The sequence below is a fragment of the Podarcis pityusensis genome, assembly GCF_964106645.2.
Source record: "Podarcis pityusensis genome assembly, chromosome: 3".
NCBI classification, from domain to species: Eukaryota; Metazoa; Chordata; class Lepidosauria; order Squamata; family Lacertidae; genus Podarcis; species Podarcis pityusensis.
Genome location: NC_138026.1, coordinates 77115475 through 77132566, shown reverse-complemented (window position 1 = coordinate 77132566; position 17092 = coordinate 77115475). Strand labels below are relative to the sequence as shown.

The following is a 17092-nucleotide window of genomic DNA, read 5'->3' as shown; positions in this document are numbered from 1 at the left end:
TTCTAATGGTATGTATTTTTAATCAAGGCAAAAGAATGCTTACGGGGACTATATCTCAGTTTCTGCTTGTTTTTCACTTAACTGAAACATTCCCCCCCCCCCTTCCTGTTCTTTGTCCAATCACCCTTGGTTCACAGACCCTGCAGGAAAAAAGGGGAATGGTTTTGATCTTCCAATTGTAATATTGATATTGCTGCATGCCACCCCAGTCTCCAAGTGGTGCAGGACTCCAGGAGTTCCAGGTGCTTCTCCAAGGTCCGGTTTCCTTGGAATGAGGGACTGTGGAGGCTTGTGGTGCCCTTATGATATATGGTTTATTTACACATATATACAACCTGATGGTGGGACTCACATCATGAACACATCAAGAGTCTTGGTTCGCCCATAGTCAAAGCCTTGACTTCAAGCAGAAATCAAGCATGGCTCTGCCTTTCTGGCTTGCTTCTAGCCCAGCTTTCACAAAAACTCGCTGGCTTTTGTCTTTCTTATTACCAATCAGGTGAGGGAGCCAGCCCTCCCCCCATTTTCCCTATAGCACAGAGCTACTTCCTTTGTTAAACTAAGAACCATACTTAAGTGGCAACTATGACCCTTGCCTAATTCAACATTGATATCCTCCATTAGATTTTAACCCTTGCAGGATCCAGGACCCTGGGAATTAGAAGGGAATCAGGCACCATGCCAATTAATCTCCTGCCTAACATACAACAATATCAATGGATGAAACTGATGGAGTCAGCCTTTATAGCTGCCAACTCAGTACTTGCAGCAAATACTAAATATGCTTGTTTGTGTGTGTGTGAGTGTGAAATGACCAGCATATAATTTCTTTCAACTTCCATTTCAGCTAGAATTTGATAAATCTGTTGTATTCCTATCGAAATTTACTCCTAAAATTCCAGGGCCCAGCTTATTCAGTGAAATAATGAGGACTGGTTTTGCCTTGCATGGCATCATGCAATATTCCTAGCCATCTTTATTGTATCTGGCTCCCTTTTTTGGGGGAAAATTCTTCTCCATCCTTCTATTGGCAGTGCTATGAATTGCTCTGCATGTTAACCTATCCTGTGAAACTGAAAAGAAGCCAGATGTTATTGACAAAGAACTCTGATCTCAGTTGCCAGAAAGAAAGGCAGAAAATTTGCCGCAGTATATGTCACTGATGCAGCACTGATGTTAAATGGTCTGTATCAAATACTGTGTAGGACAAACTGATGGAGAAGGCTAAATTTCAGGTTTCTGTGACAGGAACTCAGAAGTCTTCTAACTGGCATTCAAATACGTCATTCTATACGACGCGTGAAACATAGGTAGGTGTGGTAGTACAGCGTCAAATACTCACAGACAGGCAGTTATTTCTGAGGTGAAGCCAGAAGGCAGTTATTTCTGAGGTGAAGCCATTGGCTAGAGAGTGTGCACATTGCTATTATCTCTTCATGAGTTTCGCCAGTTTATTATTGCAGCACTTCCCAAGCTTTCAAAACCTGTTTAACTAGAGACAGCAATGAGGCTTGTGAAGTGACAATAGGAAATTATGCCCCTATAGTACCACTTTCAGCTCTCTTAAAAACAATGGAGAAGGACCCAGCTTCAGTCCCATCACTTCAGCTAGAGTTGTGGAAGACCCTTGAAAAGCTGTCTGTCAGCGTAAGCCAATACTGAGCTAGGCTAACTCGGTATAAGGCAGCTTCCTGGATTCCTAATTATTTCTCTTCAGACATGGAGGTTTTAGTTATTTAAAATTTGAATTGGTGTACATAAAGCAAAATGGTTCCCTGACAAAATGACTTACAGTCTAATTTGACATTACAAGAGGTACATGGTGTAATGTAATGACATTCAACATTTCCCTGCCACCTGTAAGCAGCAGATAATGAATCTGGGCATGTAAGTGTTGTATGCATTGACATCACACCTTTCTTTTACTGGGGTAGAGATATAGGTCAGTGGCAGCAAGCAGCACACCCTAGGTTCTAGTTAGGCCCTAACAGATATAACAGGAATACAACAAAAAGTACAGAGTTCAGGCACATTAATAGATGCTTCCTATTAGCTGCATTAAAACAAAAAATATCCTCTTTTTCCTCAAGCTATGCACCTTTACAAGATAATTCAATCATTATTAAATCAGTAGAACAGCAGAGAAACAAACCTTGCAAAAACCAGCCTTAAGGGAAACGTAAGACTGCTTGGATATTGAGACTAGACAGAGAAATAGCATTGTTATTTTCATGACAGTAAAGCTGGCAATCCTCCAGTACAGCTGATTTTGTTATAGGTTCAAGAAAGAGATAAGAAAATCCTTCTTTAGACTACAAGCACTGCCACAAGATGTGGATCATTCTAGATTATTCTGGAAAAGGGTTGGACAGATGTATTTATCAAGGGGTACAAATGATGGTGATAACTAGGTTTGGGTTCAGGATATTTGAACGATTGCCTTCAGATAACAGTGGAACTGGTGCAGGTATCAATAAATCAGGTATTTTTAATTCATGTGCTAGAGGTGGCAGAGGGATGGGGGACAGCAGATAGATGGCACTTTGCCAGGGCCCCCTCAAACCTTGCAGCAACACTGTTTCTGTGATGGAAAAATGGTCAGGTAAGAAATCACCCCTGGTCACTCTCTAGTGTTCTCCAGCCCTCTTCCAATTATATAAACTTCATTGAAAGAGAAGACACTATTTAAACAAAAATTATCCTTAAGAGCTATCTATCTGAATCTTGTCTGAAACTCCTGAGTCACAAAAGTCTACAATTCCAGAGGTAACGTTTGTGTAATATGCAGGGAGTTATTCCCACTAAAAAGTAAACAAGATTGCTTATCATGCACTATCACAGATAATCACAAGATTACGAGTAAACTTGCTCAGTCATGCAAGACAGAGCAGGTAAATGGTCTGCTATTGCAAAGGAAGAAAATGTACATTCTTGAGAAAGATTGAAGAAGACAAGGCTACGCTTAAAAAACCCCCAACAGAAATGAGTGATCTGACTGACATAGGACTGACTGACATAAATTTAAAAAATAAAACACAAAATAGTATAATTTCCACAGATTTACTTGAATTAATAATGCAGGTGGTGATGGTTGTTACTCCTCCTCCCCCTCTCTCCTCAGAACATGACCTTTTATGCAGTTTCATAAATAAAGAGCAAGTTCCTTTACCCACAGCAGCTTAAATTCTAAAACTGGCAATGGGGAAGTCTACAGAGGGAGACATAGGTAGCAAATGCAAATAAGGCCGCTATCCTATACAGTGGTACCTCGGGTTGCATATGCTTCAGGTTACAGACTCCGCTAACCCATAAATAGTACCTCGGGTTAAGAACTTTGCTTCAGGATGAGAACAGAAATCGTGCTCCGGCGGTGCAGAAGCAGCAGGAGGCCCCATTAGCTAAAGTGGTGCTTCAGGTTAAGAACAGTTTCAGGTTAAGAACAGACCTCCAGAACGAATTAAGTTCTTAACCCGAGGTACCACTGTACACATGGACCTACTTAGTTGGGAATAAGCTCAATGGAGCCTAGAACTGTGCTCCATATTGATTGAAATGCTTTGTTTAGAGTCAATCTATTATACTGGAAATCTGGCTTAAACACAGTGCAAGAAACACACGTTTGGGACAGTCTGGACTATGCGGACAATATTTTTTCTAATTATGTGTGGATGCAACAGTGGTTCAGTTAGGCCAGAAGCCCAGAGTCCCACTCCACTGAATGATCACGGCTCTCACAGTAAAAGCTGGTTTTACCACATTTTGAAGTAAGTGAAATCATGCACATTTCCATCTAAAGGGGTGAGTATAAGACTATTAGGCCCCATGTACACTATACATATGGGACGCGGGTGGCGCTGTGGGTAAAACCTCAGTGCCTAGGACTTGCCGATCGTATGGTCGGCGGTTCGAATCCCCGTGGCGGTGTGAGCTTCCATCCTTCGGTCCCAGCTCCTGCCCACCTAGCAGTTCGAAAGCACCCCTAAGTGCAAGTAGATAAATAGGTGCCGCTTTATAGCGGGAAGGTAAACGGCGTTTCCGTGTGCTGTGCTGGTGCCGGCTCGCCAGAGCAGCTTTGTCACGCTGGCCACATGACCCGGAAGTGTCTGCAGACAGCGCTGGCTCCCGGCCTCTTAAGTGAGATGAGCGCACAACCCTAGAGTCGGACACGACTGGCCCGTACGGGCAGGGATACCTTTACCTTTTTACACTATACATTTGAAGAACTGTAGCTCTGTGAGGGGAACAGGAGTCTAAGGCAGCACTGCAAACTCCACTTAATGGGAACAAGCCCCACTGAATTCAATATGATTTACTTCTGAGTAAACATGGTTAGGCTTGCACTATAAAATTATGTAGCTGTACCACTAATACAAAAATACAACTTTTGATGTAATGACATTAAAGCATTTTAGAAAATAGACAAGTTCTCGCATTTTCCTTTGTTAATAGCCTTGCCAATTGTGTTAAATAGATCAATAAACTTACAGAACAATTCTGTGTATGTTTACTCATAAATAAGTTCCATTGCATTCAGAGGGCCTTACTCCCTACTAAGTGTGCTCAGGTTTGCAGTCCTAGACTGCAGCCTAAAATAAGTGTTTTTATTACTTTATTAACTATTTAGAGAGGATTTGCAGTGTGTGGGGTTGGATCTGTATAGCATAGTTAAGAAATGTCCAGGTTCCAGTTGAGTCTGTCAGTAATGTAAGTCAGAATAGAACTTCAGTCCTTTTTCAACAACTGCAAATTTGCAAAATGATGCACATCTTCCTAAAGCTATTTAATTGTTTGTTACCTTATCTGTGGAGATTCTATAGGTGGATACTTTGTTTGCAATCCAGTTTCCATTGAAGTCAGAGTTATAACTGTATTAATGTTAAAGGGACTAGTTTGCGTCATTTGACCTTCATAAGATCATGTCTATCTGTTTAAAGAGAGCTTTATCTGTATTCCGTGGAGTGACAAAACCTACTCGTTTTTACACACAGTGAAGAAACTGCTAGTACAAATGCTACCCTTTGCAGGACTATATTGATTTCCAAGGCAGTTGGTGACATAAGTTTGCATTTGTGACCCATTTATCATGCACGTTTAATGATAAGCAATTTTCTTTTCATTTCATCTCACTACTTTAATTATTCATTTAATACATTTTTATTCTATCTTTCTATGAAAATGATTTCCAATATAGCTTACAAATTAGAAATACTAACTATATCAAGTATAGTAAAACAAAGGGAATAAATAGCAATAAATACACACACAAAAAGCAGTCAGCAGATAAGAACAGAACAATATTCTGCATGAAAAGATCTGGGCAAATAAACCTCTTTTTAGTTGATGCCACAACTCATATAAGAGTAGGCAACCAATGCTGAGACCTGGGAAGAATGTCCCACAGTTGGGGCAGCACTACCAAGGTCACATCCTTGGTCATCCCTCACGCCATCTAATCAAAAGGGTGTGCTTTCCAGAATTTCTTTTGTCCTGTCACCTGGTTAGATGCTGAGCAAGCTAAGCATAAAATGTCATGGGAATTACCAAAACCTCATTGAAGAAAAGCAAGGATTGGGGGCTCTGAGAAAAAAAATGCACAACATGTCTGGTAGATTTACAAACAGATATAAACGCAAAAATATATAATATAAACAAATAATTTTTTGTGCAACAAGGCAACCTTCTTTTTAGTTCAAAAGTGATTTCTAAACTCTGCTGCTTCACCATTACACACATGTATGTAAATGAATGCTTGTGGATAGGCAACATGACAGACAAAGGCAAAAACACGGCCCATTCTAATATGTAGTCACATGATGAAACCCATAAGAGTTGCTACTGAATCATCCTTGAATAAATTCTACAGTAATAAATACAGAATAAATACTACAGTAATACAAATTGAGCTCATTAATTTGCCTCTTTTGGGGCAAAAAGTGTATTGTTTACACTACAATAATAAAACATTAACAAATTAATAAGAAGGTGCAATCCTATATAGATCAATTTAGAAGTAAGTTTCACTGTTTTCAGTAGGATTGCTAAGTTAAATGTGCATAGGTAAAGGTAAAAAAGGCAAAGGACCCCTGGATGGTTAAGTCCAGTCAAAAGTGACTGGGGTTGCGGCGCTCATCTTGCTTTCAGGCCAAGGGAGCTGGTGTTTGTCCACAGACAGCTTTCCGGGTAATGTGACCAGCATGACTAAACCGCTACTGGCGCATGACGAGTGCCAGAGTGTGTGGAAACGCCGTTTACCTTCCCACCGCAGTAGTACCTATTTATCTACTTGCACTTTTTGGCGTGCTTTCGAACTGCTAGGTTGGCAGAAGCTGGGACTGAGCAACAGGAGCTCACTCTGTCGCAGGGATTCGAACCACCAACCTTCCATGCTATGTTCATCAACAAGATTCACACACACATTGTGACACGTTTCCCACTGTTTAGTAGCAGTCGGTGTGAGACCCATGTGAGCTTCTCCACATGTCAATGAACCTTACTCCTGATAGGGCAGCAGAAGTTTTTGTGTGATGCCCCAACTCACATGATGAGTTTACCACATGAGTCAGCTAGCTGCTTAAGAGTATAGGAAACTCACAATGGGATATGACAAGTGCACTGTACAGACCTGTTCTTTACCACACCTGACACCATGTGAATCTTGGTCATTCCTTACCTTGCTGGTGCCCAATAATAAAGCACTATGAGATTGTTTCTGGGGATGAACAGCTACCAGTTTATTGCTGTCAGGTTTCCCAGGTTTCCTAAAGGGAAGTGCTGACACTCCTGTCTGTGCACCATCACCAGTCACTAAGTAAGGCCTCCCAACTAGCTGCCTTCGCAATGTGAATGCAGTACACATTAGAGACTCTGGTTAGACCCTGTATAATCAAAACAAGTCCTAAGTTTAGATTCTAAAGCATTCTAGAGGGTGCTAGTTCATTTGCAAACAAGAACTGCCAATAAGGTCCAGGGAAATGCAACTGTAATGAGACTAGAGATGTAAAAGACAGGAAGTAGCAGAGGAAAGGAGTGGAACGAATTGAATGGTCACTATTTGTTCACAGTAATCGGTTGTTCTGGTCAAAAACAAGGAAACAACTTCCAGAGAGGTAAAGGTAAAGGGACCCCTGACCATTAGGTCCAGTCGTGGCTGACTCTGGAGTTGTGGCGCTCATCTCGCTTTATTGGCCGAGGGAGCCGGCGTTTGTCCGCAGACAGCTTCCGGGTCATGTGGCCAGCATGACCAAGCCACTTCTGGCGAACCAGAGCAGCGCACGGAAACGCCGTTTACCTTCCCGCTGGAGCAGTACCTATTTATCTACTTGCACTTTGATGTGCTTTCGAACTGCTACAGCCGTGTTATTCTGTGCAGCAAGAACAACAAAGAGCCATGTGGTGCCTAGCACACTAATAATAATAATAATAATAATAATAATAATAAATGAAACAAGTTCTTCTGAACTAGAGTCCACTTCATCCTACTTCAGGAGGGGAAAGAAAGACATAGACGAGCAGTGCTGAAGTTAAGCGAGAAGGATGCAGGTACATAATGGGGCTTGTAAGGGAGGAAGCCAGGCCGGTGCAATTGGGTCAGAAGAAGAAAAGACACCAGGAACGCAGAAGTCAAAAGCTGGAGCCCGGAGATTAGCGCTCCGAGCAGCGCGAGATGACAGAACGCAGATTTCCAGATACTGCTGCATAATAAAAGGGTTTCCCTTCACACAGGTCAAGGTTCGGAGCTCCTGTTCCCATTGGTCCTTGGGTTGCACGTGATAAAAAAAAAATCCCAGGGACTGGTTTGCGGAGTGAGCCTGCGCGGTTTAATCGGTGGTTTTGGGTTCGCGTTGCTTCTTCTGCAGCAGCAGCCGCGGCTGGAGGGGGCGGGCTCTCGGGTTTCCTTGGCGACTTGAAGTGCCAAGGAAGGGAGGGCTGGAGGCGGCAGGATTGCTCTCTTGCCATGGGCAGCAGTGCTCGGCCACCGCCGCCGCCAACGGGCTAAGAGCGGGGCTGGCGGAAGGCCGGGCTGGGCGAGGCGGCAAGAACAGGTAAGGCTTGAGAAGGAAGTGCAGGTGCTCCGAAGCAGCTGCGGCGCTTGTGCGGGGCCCAGCGAGGAGGGGAAGGGGAGGCACCCGCGAATGTCGCTGGTGGCACGGGCAGGGGTGGCTGCTCCGCCGCCGCCACGCTTCCTTCTCCTTCCCTGTCCGCTCTCCGATCGCTTTGTTTCAAGGCAGCCCTTTACTCTCTACCCACACTCTTCCCCTTCACCCTCTCCACTGGTGCGCTTACTGCGGGGGGGGGGGGCACAGCCCATGACTTGGTGGGGGGATGCCAATTCCCCCCCAAAGACACACACATATGCACCCTTCCTCCATTGCAGGGATACTCCAGTCTGTGGCTGTTGCAATGGACCGGGGGGCGGGGGCGGTGCAAGGTTGCCAAATGTTGCTTATCTTAGTCAAGAGCTTCTCTTTTTCCTTCCTTAAAAAAAGTCCTGGCCGCCAGGTATCTGATGGGTTCCCGTCTATTTTAATGCATGTCTTCGGACAATAGGTTTCCTTTGTGGCTGAGGGCATGTTTCGATGTGGCCAGTGGTAACTTTCGTTTCGGGGCTTTTGAATTTTTGCATGGACGACGTACCGCATCGATCGTGTTTGCATTTACGTAGAAGGAGTTTCTCTCCCGCCCCAACCCTCCACCTCTTGATCCTGTGGTCGCTGCTGTCTCTCTGGTACATTACTAGCCTTGAGATACAGGGTCCTTGCTAGGCGGCTGATACTCTAGGCTGGCATCAACTCCCCCGCGTCTGTCTCTCGGCATCAGGCGGCAGGAGCTGGAGGGACGGCACTGATAGTAATTAGCCTTAGCAGCGCCCAAGTTGCGTGCAGAGGGGAAACAGTGCATGAGTCTCATTAACCAGGCAGCAGAATCCAGCTACCAAGTGTGGGAGAGGACTTCAGGATAGTAAACAAGCTTCACTGGAAGCCTTTTGTCAGAAATACAGCTGTTTCTTGAGCTTTTATTTTTGGACAACTGCTCAAAAATGTGTTTTTTTATTGTCACTGTCATTTTTCTTAGCCTCCATGCTACATTTTTACTTTGGTCTCCTCGGGCACTTAGGAAGACACACACCCCAGCCCAGTTCAGTGTGAACTAGTGGTTCCTACTGGGTAAATTTGCTTTGGCTTTCTGCCACAGGCAGGTCAAAGAAAATGGTAGGGATTAGGACCATGGGAGCCTCATACTCAGCTTCGAGGTCTAGTCTTCAGCACTACAGGATTGTCTGTCAGCACTGTCAGTCCAATATGAGCAGGGGCCAGTTGCCTGCAATGAATCGGTGTGGGCTGACACTTGCCTCCTCAGACCCAAGTTTGATTCAGTCTGCTGCAGGTTAAGGTGGTGCTTGCTGAAGGAAACCTATGGGACCTTAATCTTACAAAACTTGTATGCTGAGCTCTGGGGCCAGACTCAACACATTTGAACTACGAGGGTGTCTTTTATTTTTATCATAACTTCGTGAGGTAGGTTAGGTTGAAAGGTAGTGACTTGTGTAAGGCTGAGTAGGGATTCTAAGCTATTTTCTTAGGCCGAAGCCCAACATTTTATCTCCTGCATCATGCTGCCTCAGACATTTGAGTTTGTTTTTAACCTGTATTTTGAATAATTAAGGCATATGATCACCTTGATTATATCTGGTGTTGTATAAGAGACACATCCAGTATTTTGAGATTATTTGAACTGATAAAGCGTCACACTGGCAAGCCCTGTTGTTTAATTTTCTCTTGTGTTGTGCAGTAATTTACAAGCTATTGACAAGCTGTTTTAAATTGCAGTCTTTTCCATCATACAAATTTAATGTGTTCTTCTGCACCTATTACCTACTGCTGTCTCTTCTAGAAACCACATTCTCATAATGTATTATTTGTTATAGAGGTGTTATGCATATGAAAAAGTATACATGTCTCTACTCACAGGCTATAATAAAGTGTTGAAATCACATTAGCAGCTTTCTACAGTAAAATTTTTCTTGGATAACTTTAATGGGATTGTTCAAAAGATGAGCTGTAAGTTTGACTACTCAAAGTCCTGTAATGATAGTTCTGTTATATTCATAATTTTTACCTTAATGAGTTCTAGCACATGTACCTTTATAGTTCTAGCACATGTAAAAGGTAAAGGGCCCCTGGTTGGTTAAGTCCCATCAAAGGCAACTAGCTTCTCAGTGATGGTGGATGAGAAAGATGAGGATTCTGCTTTATTGTTAATTGTACTGCAGACAAGCTAAGCTGGAAAAAAGGGAAGCCTCCTAATGTTTGCGTTATAAACTGTTAATGGATTTCCCCTCCTATTAAGCTGAAGTTAGTGTTTCTAGTTTATTCTTTTTTTTTTTAATATATATTTATTCAAGTTTTTCAATACATAAACATATTTAAACAAATAACATTAATTATTTGACATCTTTTCATCATTACTTTGGACTCCCCCACGCCTCCCGCACACACTTACATCGTTAAAAAATTATTTCCAAACAAATTATCATTTTGTTCATAATCTTGGATTTGATCATTAGCGTATAGTTTAAACTTAAGTCTAATTTAGTGGTAGACAATTACATCTACTCTGACATCCCAATCAACATTCAGCCAAATTACAATACTTTTGCAGATAAATCTTGAATTTCTTCCAATCTTCTTCCATCCTCTCTTCTCCCAAGTCTCGAATTCTGCCGGTCATCTCAGCTAATTGCATATAATCCATCAGCTGCATCTGCCATTCTTCCAGCGTAGGTAGGTTTTGAGTTTTCCAGTTCTTAGCAATCAGTATCCTTGCTGCCGTTGTTGCATACATGAAAAATGTTCTGTCCTTCTTTAACACACTCTGGCCGACAATGCCCAAGAGGAAGGCCTCCGGTTTCTTAGTAAAGGTGTACCTAAACACCTTTTTTAACTCATTATATATCATCTCCCAAAAGGCCTTCACTCTCGGGCAAGTCCACCAGAGGTGAAAAAAAGTTCCTTCATTTTCCTTACACTTCCAACATTTATTGTCAGACGAATGGTATATTTTGGCCAATTTAACTGGGGTCATGTACCATCTATATATCATTTTCATTACATTTTCCTTCAAAGCATTACATGCAGTGAAGTTCAACCCAGAGGTCCATAACCTTTCCCAGTCTTCAAACATAATATTATGCCCAATATCCTGTGCCCATTTTATCATTACCGATTTGACCATTTCGTCTTGTGTGTTCCATTTCAGCAACAAATTATACATCTTTGAAAGTACTTTAGTCTTAGGTTCTAACAGTTCAGTTTCCAACTTTGACTTCTCCACCTGGAATCCTAACTTTTTGTCATTTTTAAATACTTCTTTAATCTGAGCATAGTGTAACCAGTCTCGCACTTTATCTTTCATTTTCTCTAAACTCTGCAATTTCCAATTGTTACCATCTCTTTCTAATATCTCCCAATATTTTGGCCAATTGGCCTCCATATTGGCTCTTTTTCGGGCCTTAGCCTCTAGGGGTGACAGCCACCTCGGAGTTTTATTCTCCAATAAGTCTTTGTATCTTATCCAGACATTAAATACTGCTTTCCTGACAATATGGTTCTTAAAGACCTTGTTTGTCTTAACCTTGTCATACCATAAATATGCATGCCATCCAAATGCATTATTAAAACCTTCTAAATCTAATACATCCGTATCTTCAAGAAGTAGCCAATCTTTTAGCCAGCAGAAAGCTGCCGCTTCGTAATACAGCTTTAGGTCTGGCAGGGCAAAGCCCCCTCTTTCTTTCGCATCCGTTAATATCTTAAACTTAATTCTGGGCTTTTTGCCCTGCCAGACAAATTTGGAAATATCTTTCTGCCACTTCCGGAAACACTCTGTCTTGTCTACAATCTGTAGTGTCTGAAACAAAAATAACATTTTTGGCAATACATTCATCTTGATGGCAGCTATTCGGCCTAACAAAGAAAGTTTTAATCTTGACCAACTATCCAAGTCTCTCTTAATTTCTAACCAGCATTTTTCATAGTTATCTTTAAATAAACTCAGATTTTTTGCTGTTATGTTTACCCCTAGGTATTTCACTTTCTTGACCACTGTTAACTCTGTCTCCCTCTGAAACCGTTCCGACTCAGTATCTGTCAAATTTTTCCCCAATACCTTGTTTTTTTGTTTATTCAATTTAAATCCCGCCACTCGACCAAAGTTTTGAATCAGTTGTAATACTCTTTTCGTACTAGATTCCGGCTCCTGTAATGTCAGAACTAGGTCATCTGCAAACGCTTTAAGTTTATATTGTTTCGCTCCGACCTGGATCCCTTCCACCAGCCGATCCCCTCTAATCATGTTCAGGAGCACTTCCAGAACCGAAATAAATAGTAGTGGGGAAATCGGGCAGCCTTGTCGTGTACCTTTTTCAATTTTGAACTCTTCTGTAACCACATTGTTAACTATCAGTTTAGCCTTTTGTTCTGAGTATATTGCCTCAATCCCATTCTCAAACCCCCGTCCCACTCCCATTTCTTTTAGATTCCCCTTCATGAATTTCCAGGATATGTTGTCAAAGGCCTTCTCCGCGTCTATAAAGATTAAAACTGCTTTAGTATTTATGTTTGTTTGCAAAAGTTCCAGTATATCTATAATGTTCCTTGTATTAGCATACATATGTCTACCTGGGAGAAAGCCTGCCTGGTCTTTATGAATTACTTCATTTAGAACTTTCTTGAATCTACGTGCCAAGACATCTGCAAATATTTTGTAATCCACATTTAAAAGGGAAATGGGACGGTAGTTCTTTAGTTGTGTCTTTTCACTTTCCGATTTTGGTATCAATGTGATAAAAGCTTCTTTCCATGATTCCGGCGCCCTCTTCCCCTCCATAATTTCATTGCTGACCTCCAACAATGGTTGTATCAGGTAGTCTTTCAATGTCTTATAGTAGATGGAGGTCAGCCCATCTGGCCCTGGTGATTTGCCCTGTTTCATGTTCTGGATGGCCTGCTCAATCTCTTGTCGTGTTATTTTACCATTCAAAATTGTTTTGTTTTCTTCTGACAGCTTTGCTAATCCATTTTTCTCCAAGAATTGTTTAATCTCAATTTCATCTTGTGGCCCTTGAGTATATAACTTTTTGAAATATTTCTGAAAACACTTTCTGATCTCTCCAGGGTTCTGGATGCTTCTTCCTTCAATCTCTAAGTTTGTTACCGTATTTAGTTTTTGTCTCTTCTTCAACTGCCAAGCTAGCAGTTTTCCACATTTGTTAGCCGATTCAAAAGTTTTTTGCTTCATTATTTTAATCTTCCATTCTATTTCCTGGTTTATCAATTTAGAATATTGTGCTTGATAAAGTTTAATTTCTCGTAGAATCGGCTGGGACTTTGGGTTAGATCTTAACTTCTTCTCTAGCTCTTTAATTCTTTCCAAAATTTTGTCCTTCCTTTCATTCTGTGATCTTTTCTTTATGGTATTCTGTTGTATCAGGAACCCTCTCATCACGGCCTTGCTTGCGTCCCATATAGTTCTTTTTTCCACCCTGGTGTTCATATTAACCTCAAAATAGTCCTTTAGAGTTTTTTGGGCCTTCTTTACAATCTCTTGATCTCTAAACAGGCCGTCATTCATCTTCCATCTAAAGGAGCCGGTTGGGCTCAGTGTCATGTCCATTCTCAGTGCATTGTGGTCGGAGCATGTCTTTGGGCAGATTTCCACCTTTCTAATCTTAGGTGCCAGACTTCTAGTTATCCATATTTGGTCGATTCTTGTCCAAGTCAGTTGGGCTTCAGAGAAGAATGTTCCTTCTCTTCCCAGGGGGTTTCTCACTCTCCAAATATCAATCCAGTCCATATTGTCAGTCATTTCAAAAAAGGTCTTTGGTAGTCTTCCCTCTTTAGTAACATTTTGATTCTGTGACTTATCCATGTTGGTTGATACGACTCCATTCATGTCTCCCATCATGATGATGTTGTTGTAATCCAGATAATCCAGCATAGTCTCATGCAACTTCTTATAAAAATCCGATTTTCCTTCATTTGGGGCATAGATTCCTAATATCAAAATTTTTTCTCCTTGATGTTGTATTTCTGTTGCCAAAATTCTTCCATTTTCATCTTTAAACAGAAATTTAGGTGAAAGGCTCTCTTTTGCATAAATCACTACGCCTCTCTTTTTAACTGTGTCAGAAGATATAAATTCCTGGCCGAGTCTTTTATTTATTAACACTTTTCTGTGGAGCCTAATCACATGTGTTTCTTGTAAACAAATAATGTCCAATTGTTCCTTTTTTAAAATGTGAAAGATTTTTCTCCTTTTCTCCGGACTGTTGCAGCCATTTATGTTCCAGCTCAGAAGCTGCAGAGACATCCTGAATAAATCTGGTTATTCTTGCTGGGGTGGTACCTTGTTCTCCGGTCCTTGAGGATCCAAGGGCGCAGGCTCCCCTGAAGGTTCGGGCCCTGGTGCTCCAAGTCCTTTGTGAAGATCTTCTCCGTGTGCTTCCAGAAACTTGTCTCTATCCTCCAATGTTCTAATTTTAATCTTTTTCCCTCTGAAAGTAAAAGATAATCCTTGAGGAAACTCCCACCTGAAGATAATTGAGTTGCTCCTCAACAATCTTGCTAGTTCCGTGTAGTCAGATCTAAGGTCCAACAGTTGTTTAGGGATATCCTTGTAAATTTCAATTCTCTTGTCCAGAATGTCCAGTGACTTCCCGTAGTGCAGGCCCAAAATCTTGTCCCTTTCCTCCTTGGATCTCAGTATAACCAAACAATCTCTGGGCTTCTCTTTCCTCCTAAATCTTCCAAGCCTGAAAGCAGATACTATTTTAAAGTCTTTTTCCTCTAACTTCCAAAACTTGGAAAATTCTTTGGTCAAAAACTCAATTAAATTGTCTTCTTCTACTTCTGGTATTGACCGTATCCTCAAGTTGGCCTCCCTGTTCCGCAGCTCTGTCATCAAAAAATGAATCTGATGTTCTCCAACTTGTTTGCTGAGTGGTCTAACTTCTTTCTCCAATTCTCCCAATCTTTGACTAGTATCCTCAGCCAATTTCCGGTTTTCACCTACAGCCTCCTTCAACTCTCCAATGGATTGGACATTCTGTGCAACTTGTCCAGTTAATCTATTCAGACTTTCTGTATTCTGGTCAATTTTAGCTGTTTGCAAATCAACCTTTCTATCCAAAGCCTCCAATTTTTCAAAAATTTTGTCTAAAACAGAAGCACTCCCTCCTGAGGCCATATCTTCCAATTGTAATTCTTCTGTTTCTCCCTCCCCTGCCTGTGACAGGGAAGCCGCCTCTATCTCAGGAGGCAAAGTGGAAGGCAAAGCAGGCACAGATGATCTACGCTGTGAGGCCGCAGATAAAGTTAAGGTTGTTTGTTTGGTTCTTCCCCTTTTCCTTGTTCCACTCATTCCAAAGTTATCTAAAGACCAAGGTCAAACTGAGTTGTTCCCATGAGAATGTAGAAGCCCAGATGCAACAGTCAAACAGAGGGCCGGGAAAAGGAAAGTAAAACAAAGTCACTGCTGTAAGTCCAAAATCCTCTAGAGGGAGCTTAAAATGTCTTAAGTGTTTCTAGTTTATTCTTCCCATCACAATGTTTTTGCAGAATCTTGGGTAGAGATCTTTGAACAACCAGCTCAAAGGCTACTTTTAAGCTAACCTCAGGAGTTTCCATTACATCCTAGTCTATTTAAATCTTGAAAGATCTTTGAATCTAAATTCTGACTTGGAAGTTAAAGTTGTTGCAGAATGCAGTTTAACAGAAAAGGTAAAAATGCACTTTAAATAGCATGTGTAGAAAGGCAATGCGCAGTACTGTGTAGCATTTTATTTATAGAATCATAGGCTTGGAAGGTACACCAGGGGTCATCTAGTCCAACCCCTTGCAATGCAGGAATCTCAGCTAAAGCATCCATGACAGATGGCCAGCCAACCTCTGCTTAAAAACCTCCAAAGGACAACCTCCTGAGGGAATCTGTTCCATTGTTGAACAGCTCTTACTGTCAGAAAGTTTTATTTGAGTCTGTTTTGCCTAGTAGGAATTATGAAATGAAAGTACATTTCATTATATAGCAAACAATTAAATAAAACAACCTGAAGTAGCCCCACCATACAGTAAATGATAAAAAGAAGATATTTAAATGGGGTGGGGGGGGGGAGGAATGCTAGTGTTTCAAGTCAAATAACTTTTGCTGTTGGTACTGGAAGTCAGGTATCAAAATAAGTAACTACTGATGTTGAATGTACAAGGGAGAAACACAAATGTGCAACTGAAAGTTGTATATAGTTTGTTTGGTACATGCAAACTCCCAATTTCCTCTTGCAGAAGGTAGGTGAGCTACATAAGGATATGAAAGAAGTAACCTCTCACCTCATCACTTATAGCAAGTACATTGTATGCACTTTTACCCGAGGTCAAAATGTGTGGCTGGCCAGATGCACTTTGCAGGAGAGAGCAATCCACAATATGGGGACCACCACAGAAAATGCCCTCTCATGCACTGGAACCCCATGAACTTGGCAGCAAGTCTTCTCCTGCAGTTCTCACCTGGCCAGGTTTATATGGGAAGAGGCATTCAGTCACATATTTGGATGTCAACATAAGCAGTAAACCAGGGATGGGGAACCTGTGATTTCTGGGCTACAACTCCCACCATCCCTGACCATTGGCCATCCTGGCAGAGGCTGTGGTGGATGTCCAGCTCCATCTGGAGGGCCACAGGTTTCCCATCCCTGGACTTAACCACAATATAACATGAGGTACAAATTGGGCTATGTCCATCTCTGAGGCTAATATAGCAGTTTTGTCATAACTGTATTAGGACATCATTTTCTAATGAAAGGCTACACTGAGATTATTTTTAGGAGTGTGAAAACTAAGCTTGAGATTTCCGTGACGTTGGTATGATGGCTTTGTCTTCTGAAGCTGATGAATGTTCATTCAGAGCTGTTTCTATCTTGTCCAATGTTTTTAAATTTTGTTTTAAAAAGCATACTGAGGATTATACAAATTGAATTAATTGTTTAGCATATAATTATGCCCAATACAGATCTATAGTATCCAGTGCTAATAAACACATCATG

General features: G+C 41.6%; 1 protein-coding gene across 4 annotated transcripts in view; it reads left to right on the top strand.

Annotated features, from left to right (window-relative positions):
* The first annotated feature begins 7888 nt into the window (after positions 1–7888).
* LYST (lysosomal trafficking regulator) overlaps positions 7889–17092 on the top strand; it is an 81242-nt gene continuing 72038 nt past the window's right edge. For all 4 annotated transcript variants that reach the window (XM_080997587.1, XM_080997588.1, XM_080997586.1 and 1 more), the window contains exon 1: positions 7889–8042. The gene's annotated coding sequence lies outside the window, so the exon portion shown is untranslated. The remainder of the gene's footprint in view (positions 8043–17092) is intronic.